The sequence below is a fragment of the Herpailurus yagouaroundi genome, unplaced genomic scaffold (genome assembly GCF_014898765.1).
Source record: "Herpailurus yagouaroundi ecotype Mexico unplaced genomic scaffold, PumYag 141, whole genome shotgun sequence".
Taxonomy (NCBI): Eukaryota; Metazoa; Chordata; class Mammalia; order Carnivora; family Felidae; genus Herpailurus; species Herpailurus yagouaroundi.
In genome coordinates, this window is record NW_024412396.1 from 12,580,191 (window position 1) to 12,597,509 (window position 17,319).

Consider the following 17,319-nt stretch of genomic DNA (forward strand, 5'->3'; position numbering starts at 1 on the left):
TTGAGTTTTAATGGAGAGTGGAGAGGAAGGGATCTTAAAGGCAAAGGTGCCTGTGAAATGAACGTCACAGGCTCTGCATGGGGCACACGTCTGAGGAGTAAACCTAGTTGCACAATCCCCTCAAGATACACCATGAAGGGGGCGCCTGGGTGGCGCAGTCGGTTAAGCATCCGACTTCAGCCAGGTCACGATCTCGCGGTCCGGGAGTTCGAGCCCCGCGTCGGGCTCTGGGCTGATGGCTCAGAGCCTGGAGCCTGTTTCTGATTCTGTGTCTCCCTCTCTCTCTGCCCCTCGCCCGTTCATGCTCTGTCTCTCTGTGTCCCAAAAATAAATAAAAAAACGTTGAAAAAAAAATTAAAAAAAAAAAAGAAGTACAGCAAATAATCAATTATTTAAAAAAAAAAAAAAGATACACCATGAAGTTGCATCATCCCGATTATGTAAGCCTTTATCAAAGCAGCAAGGAGAGGGGTTAAATTCTACAACCAAACAGGAGTTCAGATGAAAATTTTATAACTTTTTGACTTTGATGCTTTTCAAAGGAAATTTTTATCTTTGTTTTATATCCCTGGGGGTTGTTTTTAAAAATATGATTTTTTTAAAAAATTGTTTTTCAAGCTTATTTATTTATTTTGAGAGAGAGAGAGAGAGGGAGAGAGAGGGAGCATGAGTAAGGTAGGGACAGAGAGAAAGAGAGAGAGAATTCCAAGCAGGCTCCGCACTGTCAGCACAAAGCCCAATGTGGGGCTTGAACTCATGAACCGTGACATTATGACCTGAGCCAAAATCAAGAGTCAGATGCTTAACCAACTCAGCCACTCAGGCGCCCCTAAAAACGTGATATTTAAAGCAATCTTTTAGATTAGATATAACAAAGAATGTCAGAAATATTACACAATGTTTTAATTTCTACCTTTAGTCTTCATGTCAGTAAACTTAAATTCTTAATTCCATAAGCAGACACTTGTGAAAAACTTTTCTTCATTTGTTAATCAGGAATCACCAAATTTTTGAGCTCAAAGGGACCTCATCAGTTGACTGATCTAATATACACACCTGAACTCTCTCCTTGCTATGCAAAAGTAGGAAGACTCAAGTCAAGAACCAACCTGTGTACTGACATAAATCCAAAAAACAGGATTTGATTACATGTTACTGAGAGGTAGCATTTCCCAAAACATATTTCAAATAAAACTAGACTTCGGAGATAACATTTTTAAAGGATTCTGCGGTCAAACAAGTTTTACAAGTACAGGTTTAAAAAGGTTTTTTTTCTTTGTATTTGATTTGAAACTATCAGGCTTCTCAGAACATTTAAGATACCCATATAAGCATCAAGAACATCCAAGAAGGAAGCAAAGTGTGCAATATAAAGTGCACCAAAACTCCCTTTTCCCCCTAGAAATATCCATTGTGTCATAGGATGTGTTCCCAGCTTACTGTAGTGAGCACAGCTTAGGAAAAGGAGCTATAAAGTTTTCAGCAGCAGTGAACATCTGAAATTTGTAGTAGCTATTGGCTTCTATTCATAGAGGTGGAATATCAATTTGACCTTGAGCTTCCTAGCAGCCAGTGCGACAAGCATTAATCACATGATCAATGATCACATAAAACGTTCACGACGTTCATCAGATGAAAACAAACAGTTGTTCCAGAAGTGCCAGCTGTTTCCGGTACTTAGAACTGAATGGTATGGCCACTCGAGTGTTTTCTTTTTTTTTTTTTTTTTTTAACGTTTATTTATTTTTGGGACAGAGAGAGACAGAGCATGAACGGGGGAGGGGCAGAGAGAGAGGGAGACACAGAATTGGAAACAGGCTCCAGGCTCCGAGCCATCAGCCAGAGCCTGACGCGGGGCTCGAACTCACGGACCACGAGATCGTGACCTGGTTGAAGTCGGACGCTTAACCGACTGCGCCACCCAGGCGCCCCTCGAGTGTTTTCATAAAGAGACCAGGAGGACGCTTCAGCTACATCTCCTTTAGTGCACAAAATACAGTTTTATGGGCAATCTTATAACATCTTTTTATGGAGACCAATGGCACATTGCCACAGGGTAGTTCAGGAGAAGTAGCTTCACAAGCAGTCATACCATGTTTTACGTGATCATAGCTCTTAATTTAAGTCTAACTTAACCCAAGACTCAAATCCCATTCTTCGATCAACCAACTATGCCCGCCTCCAAAGGTGAGTCCTTTGACTAAGCTGGGTTTGAACTAGATGGTCCCTCAAGTCCAGCTTCAAAGTTCGAGAGGTTGGTAAGTTTTATTACTTTGCTTTTCACAAAAAAGTCCAGCTTTCAGTCTCCTTGAATTCATCCTTGGAGGTATCTGTACCTTAAGTCGCTTACATTCATAGGGCATATGTGGAACACATCACTAAAACTTTAAGCCCTGGTAATGTGTCAGAAATTTGGAAAAACCAAAACAAAAAGGGAGAAACTGAGAACAGAAGTGGAAGAGTGCCAAAAATAATCTTAGCTGCTTGAGCATTTTGCTTTAAATCAACCTTTAGTTCTTTAGGAGACTTTGTTAATGATGGCAGTAGTAGTCATTTGCTCTAAATAATTTGTTCTAAACGAGCCTGTAGTTTCTTAGGAAATAGTAGTAGCAGCAACAGAAGCTTCAACAGCAAACACTTACTTGGCCCTTCCAACCTACGAAGCCCTGTGTTATGTACAATTACTCTTTGAATGCTCACAATAACTCAAAGAAGTAGATACCATTACTAAACAATTTACAAATGAAGAAACCATGACTCTGAGGGCTTGAATAACGTGCCTCAAGTGCTGTGAGTAGGAGCAGCAGGTCCAGAATTCAAGCCGGCTCTGGATCTGAGGTTTAACCAACACCCTCTACTGCTTCTGGGCCCCTGAGGTCAGAGACCGCTGACAGTCTGAGAGGTGGTCTCACTCTGGCTACATACTGCACATTAGAGCCCCCCTCCTCTTAAAATACGACGTGGTTGGAGAGAAGATATGGGACTTTCTAAGAAAAGCAGCTCCTTAAGTACAGGGAATAATAAAGGTTTTAATGATCAATGATTATTGCCCACGTAACAATTACCTGGAAAATAATCCTCCAGTTCTCTTGGAAAACTGAAGGTGGTTTCCCCTGTGATGACACACAGTCATTGACTTCTTGGGGAAAACCTGAACAAAGAGATCACCCTAAAAGTCCACAGAGTACGGATTGTAAAGGGGTGGGAAGACAAACTCTCCCGGGGAACAGAGGAAAGTCCTGGTTCCGCTCTCAAATGTCCATCTTCTGCATAGACCCCAGGTCCCCAGGCTGGCTTCCTCCCGCTTGACATGAAACGCTACATATGGTCTTTGTTCCAATAGCTCCTCTTCCTCCTAGTCCCTCCCCCCTCCCACATCCCAGCCCTCTCCTGTTTGGAGATGTAGGAGAGGAATGCATTTGAAGCAGTCTAGCACCACTCTAACATATAATCACATGTAATCACACATCCAGGAACAACGTCTCATACTTGTAATTACCTTTCTTCAGAGGATCTCAAAGCACTTTTCAGACAGTGATTAATCACCTCTTCTTAGGTATTTTCCTCCTAAGAGCTGAAAAGAGAAACACAACAATTATATGTCTTGCCCTCTAAACTACCACCAACATTTCTTTTGAAACCACACCACATGTATGCACGTGTGGGGACTGAGGGGGCCGGGGAAGAGAGAGGGAGAGGGAGAGAGAAAGGTTTCAATGGTGACAAAGCAGTGGAATTCACATCCTGTCCTATGCTCACAGCGGGGGTGGGGCCCATGTCATCTGTATGCCATAAGTGTTAATAATCACGTAAAGTTTTCCTGCACATCATTAATGAAATGGAATCCATTTTCATTTGTGAAATTGCCTGCCTTTTATTCATTTATCTTCTCTAAGCCTCCCATATCCTGACTTAGCAAAACCACCCTTTTCTCATTTCCTAGCCCATTTTGTACTCTTGAAGTGCAGGGCTTCCTTCATAAAGAACTCTGCATTTCCAAATTGGGTGACATTGTTCTTAAAAGTTGGCTACATTCAAAATCAGCAAAAATTTGTGTGGCCCTCAACAGTGAACTGCAAACTCATAGTAACTGTCTTAATGAATATGGATGATCTAAGAGGCTAACTTTTTTTAATGTGTGTTTATTTTTGAGAGAGAGAGACAGAGTGTGAGCAGGGGAGGGGCAGAGATACAGAGGGAGACACAGAATCCGAAGCGGGCTCCAGGCTCTGAGCTGTCAGCACAGAGCCTGATGTGGGGCTTAAACTCACAGCTGTAACCTGAGCCAAAGTCGGATGCTTAACTGACTGAGCCACCCAGGCGCCCCTAAGAGGCTTTTATGCTAACTCTTACTTAGCTTGCCCTACCTCTTTGGTTTTCTCTCCTATCTGCCAAAAAAAGACCTGGGAGAAACCTGGGAGCCACTGGTGTCTCAATATTCATTCTGGCTTCCTTCTGGGAGCCCCGCCTCCAAACCCCACATGGCCCCAGTGGCTCAGCTTGGCCTGAGCCAGCCATTTCCAGCTGGTCCCTGAGAGGAGTATATCAACAGTGACCAAAGGGGACAGCTCCAGGCTGCAGAAGCCCACACACTGTGAACAGTAATTTCCAGCCTTTCCCAGCACAGAGAGACTGCAGTTGTAGCCTACCAGTCTCAGAATGTGCCTACTGGCCGGGAGTTTCCTAGCTTTTTGGTGGAGGTTTGTCATGTCTCTCTGGGGCCTGAGGATTGGCCTCCTCAGACAACCAAGCATTTGGTTAGTGTGAGGGGTAATCCAAATTATGATTAGAAACACACTACCCAGCTCAAGACTTATGTTTGGCCAGGAACAAAACCACATGCACAAATCCCTTATCACTTTCCAGGAAGAGGCCTCTCTTCAACTGGGATTGGAAACAACAGCCTTTTCTTGAACTTTTAATCTTTTCACATATTTCTAGATCCCTCCTTGAGGCACCAGCCTAGAGGCAGCTTCCAGCCAACCCCAGAGTGTTTGAGCACACTCAGCTGCCAGGGCAGCCAGGGTGTGTGTGCAAAGCATGGTCGTGAGCAATTGGAGGATCCAGAAAGGTAGATTTCTGATTTTCCAATCACTAGGATTTGGAATCAAATACAAAGTGAAATCTTCTCTGGTACAGAATTAAAACTTTTTAAGAATATTCCATTTACCACCATTAAAAGAAAGTTGGTCAGCAATTTTTACCCACTCCCGGCTATGAGTACCCCCATCACTGTCTCTCTCTCTCTCTCTCTCTCTCTCTCTCTCTCTCTTTCTCTCTCTCTCTCCCTCCCCCCTCCCTCCCTCTCTCTCTCTCTGACACACACACACACCCATCTTGGCAGCAGCTGTAGCCAGACAGTATCTTCATCCTGGATGCCTTCTTGATTCCCAACACACAGCTGCCGAGTTGGCCCTCACTCACGCTCTCCAGCTGTTGTTTGCAGAATTAGAAGCTGGACAACTGAGGGACAAGAGGCGAAGCTGTGCTAAGTGAAGGAGGATAAGGCTAACATGCCCTTTTCTTGGAATCTCAAAGATCCAAGGACTGTGTTGCGGGGATCAGGACGAGCCATCCCGGCACCAGAGACCATCCCTCCACCTGCTCTCACCCATACAACTGGAAACCCATGCTTTTCTTTAGGTGATTGAGGAAGCGAAACAACTTGCCCTTTCAACTACTATCCCTGTGATGACAACTCCCATATCTTCATCTTCAGCTCTGACCACATTCTTGATCTCCGGATCTGAACTTCCAGTATCATATCCAGACTCATATCTGGCCAACCCGTCAAATGCAACATGATCTGTTGTGAAGATACCCATTCTCAGCTTAGCAGACATCTTGTCTTCAGTTCCCCTACTCGGTGGTGTCCCTCCCTGACCCAGTATACATGGACTTGAAACCTTGGGTTACCTTCAAAACCATCTTCTTCTCTACTCCCCCATCATTCTACCTCTCAGATCTGCCCTCTTATTTTCATTTCTACAGAAATGATTCTCTCACCTAAATTACTGTATTACTCTGCCTCGTTTTTTGTCCTTTAGGTATTTTTTCCTAAATAGCTCAAACTTTGTCCCCTTGCTTCCAAAACATCAATGGTTCTCCTTGACCTATGATGTTCCTGAACGAGCTTTTCAAGGACTGCCATAGCTTACCCACCATCTCACTTTTTTCTTCTCATCTGTCCTCGGATCCCTCCGTATCTTCCAGCCATTACAAATTACCTGTCTCCGCGGGGCATGGCAAACACACCTTGCTGTTGCTCAGGCTACTTCATCAGTATGGGGTCTCTTTCACTCCTTTCTCAATGATTAACACTGAATCTGGGATAAAATGCTGCCTCCTCACCCAGAAAACCTATTTCTTCTTCATTCCCATGATACTTTTTTTTAGAGTAGTTCACATTTCATATATACATCTTATGCCTTAGCCAGTCTATTCCCCTCATTCTTGTTTTTTTTTTTTTTAAGTTTCTTTATTTACTTTGAGAGAGATAGAGAGACCATGAATGCACACATGGGGGGGGGGGGGGGGGGCGCAGAGGAGAAGGAGACAGAATCCCAAGCAGGCTCTGTGCTGTCATCACAGAGCCCTACACAGGGCTTGATCCCACAAACAGTGAGATCATGACCCAAGCCAGAATCAAGAGTCCAACACTTAACCGACTGAACCACCCAGGCGCCCCTATTCCCCTCATTCTATATACGAGAATACTGAGGCACAGTATCTGCATTTACTATTTACTTGCTTGGGAAACAGTTGTGAATTAAAACCCATTCCTAGAAAGAACAGGCCAACCCAACAAGTGAAACCAAGATAGGATTCATTTGGGGGCAAACTGAAGGGGGGAAATGTATCGAAAAAGGAATATATGAGAAGGGTGCTGGGAATGGGGAAAGGCAAAGGCAGACCACCCCCTTGCTCTGGCAGTGAGGAAAAGGGAGGAGATCCACCCCACCCCACATCTCCAGTTCCCTCAGGGATCCACAGCCTTCACCTATGGAAAGGACCTGATTAAGCAATGTCCCAATGACTGTACTGTAACAGAACAAACTGAACACTGCCTTGGGGTTAAGAGTTAAGAAACCAACCCCTGAAGTGAGCTCACTGAGCCAAGTACACAGAGCCTTTTCCCAGAGATTTCCTTCAATGTAGTAACTCGACACTAAATCTTCCTTTAGTGCTGATCACATACTTAAACTGCGGTTCTTCTACTTGAAATATTCTTTTTTTTTTTAATTTTTTTCAACGTTTTTATTTATTTTTGGGACAGAGAGAGACAGAGCATGAACGGGGGAGGGGCAGAGAGAGAGGGAGACACAGAATCGGAAACAGGCTCCAGGCTCCGAGCCATCCGCCCAGAGCCTGACACGGGGCTCGAACTCACGGAGTGCGAGATCGTGACCTGGCTGAAGTCGGACGCTTAACCGACTGCGCCACCCAGGCGCCCCTCTACTTGAAATATTCTTAAAGAAAAAGCCCCAGGGGACTGTTGATGAGAGTAATTACAAAGAAGGCAGGCATCCCAAGCCAAAAGTTTCTTCGAAAACTTAGAAAACTCATCAGCCCTGCTGAAGTGACTAGAAAAGCTTGAAAAATTGAGGAAGGCAATGAATTGTTATTATTTAAATTCGTTCAAATCTTGTTTGCGGAGCCCCAACCCTATTCACAGAAGCCCCTAGATCTACCTGTCACACATCACACAAGCTAGATTGCAGTTATCTTCATCTTAGAAGCAAGGAAGCTGAGGCTCAGGAAGCAGGCATGTGAACTTACTTTGTCTTTTAGCTAGCTTCAATCTGTTCGAGGAGAGCCGGCGGATAGCCAATTCCATTGTGTCCTCCTCGGTGTCAAAGAATAGTGTGTGTTCAATAAATACTTGCTGAGCCTCAAAATCAAGATTTCCTGCCCTTTTGTGGAAGCCATACATTTGGTAATCTCCATCCACCCTATCAGTTGGGTGTCATCCCCCCTCGTCTTGGAGCTGTCACATGACAGTCAGAAGAACTAGCCCCTCAGACTTGCCCCTCAAAGAGCAGGAAGCTACTCAAGGAGCACCTGCAGCTGCCTCTGAACACCACGTCCTGCTGCCAGACCACGCCTCCCATGGCACTCCCAGCCAATCAGTGAAGGCGACGGGGATTCGAAGCACGCTGTTCCATGGGGGAGAGGGGTCACCCCTCTGATGTCCAACTTTGGCTGGCCTCCCAGAACTTTCCCCAGGCTGCACCAGAATATATATGATGGTCCTCCCCACCTTCCTTTCTTCCCTTCTTCACTCTAGGATCATACTTGCTTCACAGTCTGATGACCCTCCCAACTTCCCTCCCTAATAAAATCCTGGCACGTTTAATCCTGTCTTGATGTCTGATTCTTGGAGGACTGGGGACTAACACATTCCAGTTTTTGCTCTAATAAATTGTTTATAATCCCCATTCACGTCAGAGTACTTGATGTGCACCTACTGTGTGTTACGAGACTGGTGCTGAACAACAATAGCATTATTCATGCCCTTAAGGAGCTGGTGGATTAATTAAATAATTACAAAAATTTAAAGGGGGGGGGGAGGGAGCTATGATAAGATTTAATAGGGGGAACCTGACCTAATCTATAGGCTTGTGAGAGAATCCCCTAAAGAAGAGTGATTTCAGATGAGATCTGAAGGGTGAGGAGGAGTTAAGAGGGCAAACGTGTGGAGTATTTCAGGCTGATGGAACAGAGGGTGCAAAGGCTCTGAGACGGGAGGAAGCTCAACAAACAAAAGGACACAAAGGCAGAGAATGCAAAGCAATGAAACTGGGGAGGAAGGCAGGGCCCATTTCAGAAGGCCTTGTGGGCCATCTTGGGAATTAGGAAGATTATTTATTTTTCTACCGTGTGGTTCTTTGAAAGCAAGTACTGTGTAATGGCCCTCTTTCCTAGGTCCAGTATAATACCCGGCACAAAGCAAATGCTCACTAAATATCTGTCGGATCAAAGTAATAGAAATCAATAAGGAAACAACTTAATTTTTGCATTATTATACCAACATCAAGGATGTAGCAGATTAGCCCAAAGTATCAACCAGGGAGAAGGTTCTGTATGCTGCTGACTGATTAAACTAATGATAATAATGACGATGATCATTCTTGGGCATTGAATTAATCCTTGAAGATGTGCATGCAGAGAGACACCACAGCAGTGGGCACTATGGTGAGTAGGAACGTGCTGGGGATCAGAACGCCTGGTTCAAATACTGGCATTCCCACCTCCTACCTGAGTGGCCTTGAGCAAGTTACCTAACATCACCACGTTTCAGTGTCCTCATGTGTAAGGCAGAGCTGATCACTCTACCTCCACTGGAGCGCTGGCAGGAAGACTGTGGGAAATCACTGTGTAAAGCACCCTTAGCAAGCTGCCTGGGGCATGGCATGTGTTCAATAAATGGTACCAATTGCTAGTATTCTAACATGGTTCTCTCTCTGCCAAGATAAGAAAACATTAGCAGGGAGATTTCCCAAACCAGGGTGAATTGTCGTAAACCATATGTCATCAGAACTGCGTGGGATCACTTATGATGCAAGAGGCCAGCTTTGGGGACCAGCCGAGTGGGTTGAAAACCCTCAGGCCTGGCCAAGAGACCATGCCCAGACGTGCACGTTACACACTTGGATTCCAAAACCCACACTAGTGCTTAAATATAGATCTGAACATCAGACCAGACAGTGAACCACTCATATGCAGATATATGGAGTACCCTAACTTGGCGGGCAGCAGCTGGGGAAAGGACATGCTGCTTATAGGTGTTCTGTCCCGGAGGACAGAGGCTGTGCCTTTTGGCTTCGTTTCCGAACAGCAAAATGCAGCACCATGCGCAGATCTAGCTTAGCTCCTGCCTTTTGGATTTGTTTTTCTACGTTGGACATTGCAGTTAGAGCCAAGCTTAGGAGAAAATGCCTACGGAATCAAAAAGGATGAAAGGGAAAAACACCTGGCTCCCTCCCCAAGCACTGTCCCAGCTGGCTCTGGCTGCCTTGGAATGGGGCAGGGTGGCTGGGATGTAATTGCCCAGGCAGAGATATGAGGTATGCGGGCTACGTGCGCAAAAGCACATGCCGCCAGATCGGGAGGGACTCCGCTTAGTGAGTGCCCATCTGATAACAACCTGAACCCTTAAGATGCCAGCTGCCAGCCAAGCTGGACGTGTCCGTACAGTGGCATCCAGAGGTCCAGGAGACACAACAAAGGGCCTGTTATTGACTCAGTCCTGTGTTAGCATGTCACCCTCATCAAAACAAGCCTTGGGCCGGGCTGGCAGAGAGGCCGTATCCAGGGATTCCAGGCTCTAGAACGGAGACTGTCCAATTCTAATGGGCACTCCGATGGGAATTTCAATGTCAGTGGTCAAACATGACCTCATTAGGATTTGGCACTTGGGTCCCTATCTCCCTCAGAGTGTTCTTTTCTATGCCTCCCATTGTTACCAGGCCCCATGAGTGCTGGCTGTCTTGGTGCCCTTTCTTTAGGGCACAGCATCCATCAAGGCCTGAAACATTCCTTCTCCCCATTTCACTAGGACATAATAATATTCACTATGGCCAACACATGTTTACTACTTACATTGACCACTTACTGCTCTAAGTGCTTGACATAAATCTTAACTCATTTGCCTATCGCAGCAACCCTGTGAGCTGTGCACAAGTATTTTCCCCACTAGACAGATGAGTAAACTGAGGCACCCAGAGATTAAATAATTTGCCCAAACTCACGTAGCTAGTAAAGTGGCAGAGCCAGGAAGCAAGTCCAGGTACTTTGCATCCAGAGTCCATGGTCTTATATATCATGTTATACTTCCTCCCTATCTGACCAATTTCTTACTGATTAAAAAACTTTAAAGGCATCATATTCCTAGGGCTGTTTTTCCAGAATGAAAAATTATAGGGGCTCCTGGGTGGGTCAGTCGGTTAACCGTCTGACTTCGGCTCAGGTCATGATCTCATGGTTCGTGGGTTCAAGTCCCACATCGGGCTCTGTGCTGATATCTCACAGCCTGGAGCCTGCTTCAGATTCTGTGTCTCCCTCTCTGCCCCTCTCCCACTCATGCTCTGTCTCTTTCTCTCTCCAAAATAAATGAACATTAAAAAAAAATAATAAAAAAAAACTATACTCTAGTACAGAGCTAGGACTTCCTATTTTGGGTATAGCAGAATGGGGAAATGTTTATAAATGAAGAGAGGCTAGGAAGGAAGCTGTACTGCTTAAGAACTTGATTAATATTAATCATAATATTAATATTGAGAACTCTGGTATTTTTAGCCAAGTGAGTACTTGGGCAAAGCATCTCTCTGGGCACAAGTTCTGCCTTGGAGTTCCTTGTTTAAGAGAGAAATACTTAGCCCAGTTGGGTGCATGGTTAGGAAAAGGAGTTACTGACTGCTGGTTTGTTTATGGCACTGCCTCCCCACAGGGAGAAATCACAATCTTGCAGATCTAAGCTTCACATCTAAATTGGTAAACCATTCCCAGGAATTCATCCCAGAAGGAACTCCCTGCAGCCATGGAAAGGAAGGAAGAGAGGGAACATTACTAAGCACTTACTCAGCTAGGATTTAATGCTCACAGAAAGTGTAGGACGTAGTGGTTATTTTCCCCATCTTGTGGCCCAGAGATCTTATCTATTCATCCAACGTTAAGTCCAGAATGCAAACCCCATTCCAAAGGAGGGAAGGACTCTGGGCCAGTTCAAGCCCTACTCTTCCAGGAACCTTCCCTGAGTCCTCAAACCCACATCAGCCCCTCTTGCTTGAAACACCTGTATAACTTGTAATCTTTGCCACAATCTAATATTTTCTTACATTGTTTCATACTGGACCAGTCTTGTTAGCCAAACAGATTATACATTTTCAGGGGCAATGGATGTGGGTTGAATTTTATTTCAGGCCATCCCTGACTATTTCAGGGCAGGAAACTGGGAGAAGTAAAGACCTAGAACCACAGCCTGGTCTCCCTGATCGAGGGAGTCAGTCACTTCCGCCCCAGAAGGGGCCAGCTTGGCTTTACAAATTACTATAGCATCGTCTGGTAGCTGGTAACAGCCTTCATGTTACTCTTGTCCTTTAAAACTCTTTGCAGTTGGGTCCAGACCTTGCGAAGCATCCCTGAATGTAAGTAACTATGACCGCACTGTCACTGACTTGGATTTGGCACAGGAGAAAATGTAGCCGAGTTTTCCAGCTTGCTTCTGCTTTACGATGCAGCCCACCATGCTGCAGGCGCCTCTTTCTGGCGTACCACCAACCAACATGAGACTAAGGTCTAATCTCAACGTTTCCTGAGACCCAACACTTCGGACTAGAAATAATGCATTGCCACACAGCAGGCACACTCAGACATGTCTGCGTCATCACCAAGGCAAAGCTAACATATATTTCAGGAGAATTTACAAGGCAGAAAGCACCCTCTAATTTAACAAAAAAACAAGAGGGCTGGGTGTTTCCTTTCTTTCCCAAAGCTAAGACACAAAAGCTTTTCTCACATTAAAGAGCCGGAACCCACCCAACCTGATTCTCTCCTCTCAGTCAAGGAGCACATCATTGTCAGCAACAGTGACGGAAGGCATACTGAGTCATGTAAGAGAGGCAACGAGACAAAGGTATCATCTTCATCCTACCACCTCTCCAGGATATGGGATAGCAAAGGGGTTGTCGGTCGACTGCTTCAAAGGCCAGCAGGTCAATAGTCTATTTTATGTCCCCTGGGAAACTGAGTATCACCTCATACCATGATTAACTACAAAAACAGAGCAGGGACCAGCACAGACAGCTCTAAAATATGATGGTAAAGACTCCCCATTTTAAGATAGATAATGAAGCCATTTTACACTTAGCCCTTTTCTGATCCCACCTCTTTTCATTAAAGCTTTTCTGTCCCTCTCTGTCTTCTTTGGGGACGATTCCTCCAGTCAGTGATTCCACAAGAATATGTCAGTGTATCTGCATGTATTACAGGGCAATGATTGACAGCCTCTCTCCTCCTCCTCCTCCAGGGTTATATAAGCATCTTAAATGTAGGGAATTCTCTTGAGTGGGACTCACAATTTCAGCTCATTCCAGACTGCTGAGTGGTGAGCTCTGGTTCCCCTCAAATCCTTATTTCTCAGCTGCTTCCTCCACCTGCCCCTAAAGTCCATGATAAAGGACATTTGATAAGTCAGGAGTTCCAGGTGATAACCACAGCTTTTCCTGTCCCTCCTCTTATTGCGGTCTCCTCCAATTTTGTCTCAACTGTGGCTGTTCTTGGTGTAATGCTTCCCCAGGGATGTGTGTGTAGCTTGGTCAAGGAGAAGGAACTACAGACAGAGGGAGACTCCTTGTCCTCCTCTTCCCTGGCACTGTCCACATCTCTCCCTAGCTCATCCACCACGTCTTTGGAAGAAAGCTGTCCGGAACCGCCTTCCGGAGGCCATGGAACTAGCTCAGTTGTTCTCAAATGATCTGTAGTGAAGAGCCAGTTCATTTTCTTTGTAATTTCCAAACCACGATGAACTACAACTTTTGTAAAATAAAAATAAATTGCTAAAAAAGAGTTTAAAGTAAAAGGCATGCAAAATATAAGCCCAACTTTTTTTATTAGATCCAACAGTTATAAAATTATGCTAGCATGTTCCTATAAAAGTTTCTAAACACTTGCTCTCAACTTCTTACCTTGTTCCCAGACCAGCACAGGTGTGAGTAGCCCTGCTCTAACTTGAGGGCTTTGCTACTCAACCACCTAAACCCTGAACCTCTTATCTATGCAAGGTGAGAGGAGAGCCAACACCTCAGCAGGTTATTGACATCCCACATCTGTATATTCCAAGGTCTTATTCCCAATTCTTCCTTAGGTTCTAGAAATATCTCTAACATTAGAATAATGCTGACTTCCTCAGGAGATCTGTCTGTACTTCTTACTACTAATTTAGACCTTACCTAATCCTAAGGCACCTTGGAGAGCGATGAAGGAAATGTAGGAGAAGGAACAGGCAAACACTGGCAGGTCACTGTCTCAGGCCATCCTGTGTAGAACAAACCAATGGGTATTTTGAAGAGCATCTTCAAAACATGTGAAAGGTCTGAGAATGGTTATCATTGGGTCTGGGAAGTCATGGCCCACCCAGGCTTGCAGTAATGCCAGTGCCAGCTACACAAACAGTGGCTGTTTGTTCAAAAACCTGTCACCGGAGCTATGGTGGGGAGGGGGGAGAGGGGAGCAGTCCCTAAATGGCTACAGACCGGAGAAGAGGGCAACCTTCTTTATAGCATTCTGGAGGGGCTGAGAATCACATGGGAGGCAACAATGACCCAGTTTAAATACTTTCTTTACTTCCAGAAGCAGCAAAGAACTGTCAGTGTCCATCATAACAAAGGACTGACTGCACGTTAGGAACAAAATTGGGTATGATCCCCTTTTAGTAGGAGGAAGCTGGAAAGTGAGGTAGGAAATATAAGGTGGGGCAGAGGACTCCATTTCTTTGAAGCAATTTTAAAAACACCTCTATTAGTGTATAAATGGCATCCAGTAAAATTTGCGTATTTACAATGTACAACTCGACAAGCTGTGACATACACACACACTTGTGAAGTCATTACCACAGTCATAATAATGAGTATACCCATCACATCCCAAAGTTTTCCGGTGTCCTTTTATAAAAAATCCCTGCCTCCTACTTATTCACATCCCACCTACAAGGCAACCACTATCCGTCACTAGAAATTAGTTTGCGTTTTCTAGAATTTTATAGAAGTGTAATCATACAGTATACACTGATGTTTGCTCTGATTTCTTTCACCAGCAAAATTATTTTGAGATTCATTAAGGTTGTTGTATCTACCACTTTGTTCATTCTTTTTTACTGCCTAGTAGTCTTCCATCGAGAAACAATTCTACGTCGCAAGCAAGGTTAGCCCATGACCAAGATTTTGAGGTGTTGAAGAAAATTTATGAAGATTTGGGCTTTCCCTTAAAGTGGAGCTTGCTGCTCCTATCTTGGGAAATAAGCCACTTTTGCTTCAAAATTAAGGAGAATAACAAAAGAAAAATCAGGCATTTGAGATTCTTACATGATAAAAAGGATTTTGTAATATGCACGGTCTGTGGACTATGAGAAGTAAGAAGAAAGAACCTGAGAAACCAGGGACCATTGTTCCTATCCAAGATAATTCTCAGCCTTCTTGACTTTCAGTATTTGATTCAGTTTGTTTTTTCCCTGGTGGTAGGAAATGTTCTGGAGAGAATGTCCTCACCACAGTTGTGGCTTTGCTTTTGGAGTCACCAAAAAGGAAGACTATTCTGCAATCACAATTAGAGTTACCCATTCATTCACCCAATGTACATTTCTTAGGTGTCTTCTGTATTCTGGGCATCATACTGGTGATATAGAGACATGCAAAAGACTTAAGAAAGACTTGGTTGCTGATTTCACAGAGTTGTACAGTGTGCAGGCTTCATGGATGATTATTTTATGACAGATTCCTTCACAACAAACAAGAGATCAGAGATGGCAAACGGGTCAACATCATGGGTGGGGTCAAGCTCTTACCGTCATGGAGACTAGAAGACAGGATTGAATGTGGGGACACCTGGGTGGTTCAGTCGGTTAAGCGTCTGACTCTTGATCTCAGCTCAGGTCTGAATCTCAGGGTCATGAGTTCAAGCCCCACAGGGGGCTCCATCCTGGGCACGAAGCCTACTTAAGAAAGAAAAAAAAAATAAGGATTGAACATGGATGTGGTGGCAGAGGAAGAGTTCTGGTTCATAGACTATCAGGAAGTACAGTGTCCCATTGGCAGTGACAGAGAATTCAACCCCAGCTCCCCCATATGGGGTAGTGGGGAAGATAGGAAGATGTAGGGGATATAAGGAGCATGTTTCCTGTCCCCTCAAAATAGCCGTGGACATGAACATTGTTGTTTGCCCAACCAAAAAGGAGAGGAACCTATTTTTCTAAATAAGTAACAGTGTTCTAATAGAAGGTTTCATAAAAAAGCAGACTAGTATTTGCTCCCAATCCTTCTCCCATAGAGTTATACTGAAAGAACACAAGTGGAAAGTAGCGGGATACAAAATTGAATGAGTAAGATGATGATTACAACAAATCAAATAACCAACCTATTCCTTGGAAGGGAGGGCTAGGGTGGGGAATGTCCAAAGAAAACACCAGAAAAGTTAAAAAACACTTGTTTGTGCCTTCAAATTTTCTTTAGTGAGTATTGTGCCATTGAATTTTTGAAGAACTACTTTGAAACACACTCTTCATGGAAAGTCATGGATTCTCAGCCAAGGGAAACCAAAGTCAGTAGTCTGAACATGCCTGCAGTCTGGAAAAAGGCCTGGCCATGGAGGGACTTCAGGGAATCGAGTGACAGAGGAAGGGTGAGACCTTTCAGAAGGGTCTCTCTGCCAGCTGAAGGCTCCAAGGTAGTAGAGAGTGAAGAAGGGGAGCAATTGGAAGTGGGGACTGGAGTACAACTAGAGAGCCCCACAGAGGCAGGCATGAGCATATAGACAGTGTCAGAAGGGCCAGGACCAACGAGGCCAGGACCTGAGTGGGTGACCATGAGAAAGTAACTTCATTGAGCCTCAAGATCCTTGCCTATAAAATGAAAAAGCTGAGGCACCTGGGTGGCTCTGTCAGTTGAGTGTCTGAGTCTTGGTTTCGGCTCAGGTCACGATCTCACAGTTCATGGGTTTGAGCTCCATGTCAGGCTCTGCACTGACAGCACGAAATCTGCTTGAGATTCTCTCTCTCTCTCTCTCTGCTCCTCTCCCTCTCTCTCTCACACACACACACACTCTCTCTCTCAAAATAAATAAATAAACTTTAAAAACAATGAAGAAGCAAAACTGGATAGTCTCTAACTTCCCTTCTAACTCTAAACATGTAGGAATCTGAACTGTAAGATTCATTTCAACACTTATCCATTGAAGACCCTGACTGTATATGAAGCACTGTGGGTCAACAACTGCAACCATCCTCTTTGAGTTAGTTCACATCCATCAAAAACAATTAAACGCTTGTTACTAAGTGTACAGTGATGTATATTTTCTAGAAAAGGAGTTGAACAAAAGCAGTCACTTATTACAAAGCCTAAGACAGCCAATCCACCTCCTTTACAACGTGACAGTCCATCTGGTTAGGGACACAGAAAAAGGGATTTTCCAGGAGTCATAGAATGGAAATTGACCCATACCTCAATGGGGAGATGCCAAGGCATTAGGAACATGCCAGCTGCCCTTATGGGCACTGCTATTGGAAGAGGTGGTCCCAACATACTCCCAAAACTATCTCCACTTACCACT

General features: G+C 44.5%; 1 long non-coding RNA gene across 2 annotated transcripts in view; it reads right to left on the minus strand.

Moving 5' to 3' along the window:
- Window positions 1–15,689, minus strand: part of LOC121031635 (uncharacterized) — a 54,886-nt gene extending 39,197 nt beyond the window's left edge. Inside the window, exons 1-3 of one of the 2 annotated variants that reach the window (XR_005790811.1) lie at window positions 15,560–15,689; window positions 13,950–14,035; window positions 3,500–3,574 (exon numbers count right to left, since the gene is read on the minus strand). This is a non-coding gene — a long non-coding RNA (uncharacterized LOC121031635). The remainder of the gene's footprint in view (window positions 1–3,499; window positions 3,575–13,949; window positions 14,036–15,559) is intronic. The other variant, XR_005790812.1, reaches the window with a different exon arrangement.
- Between the last annotated feature and the right edge of the window lie 1,630 nt (window positions 15,690–17,319).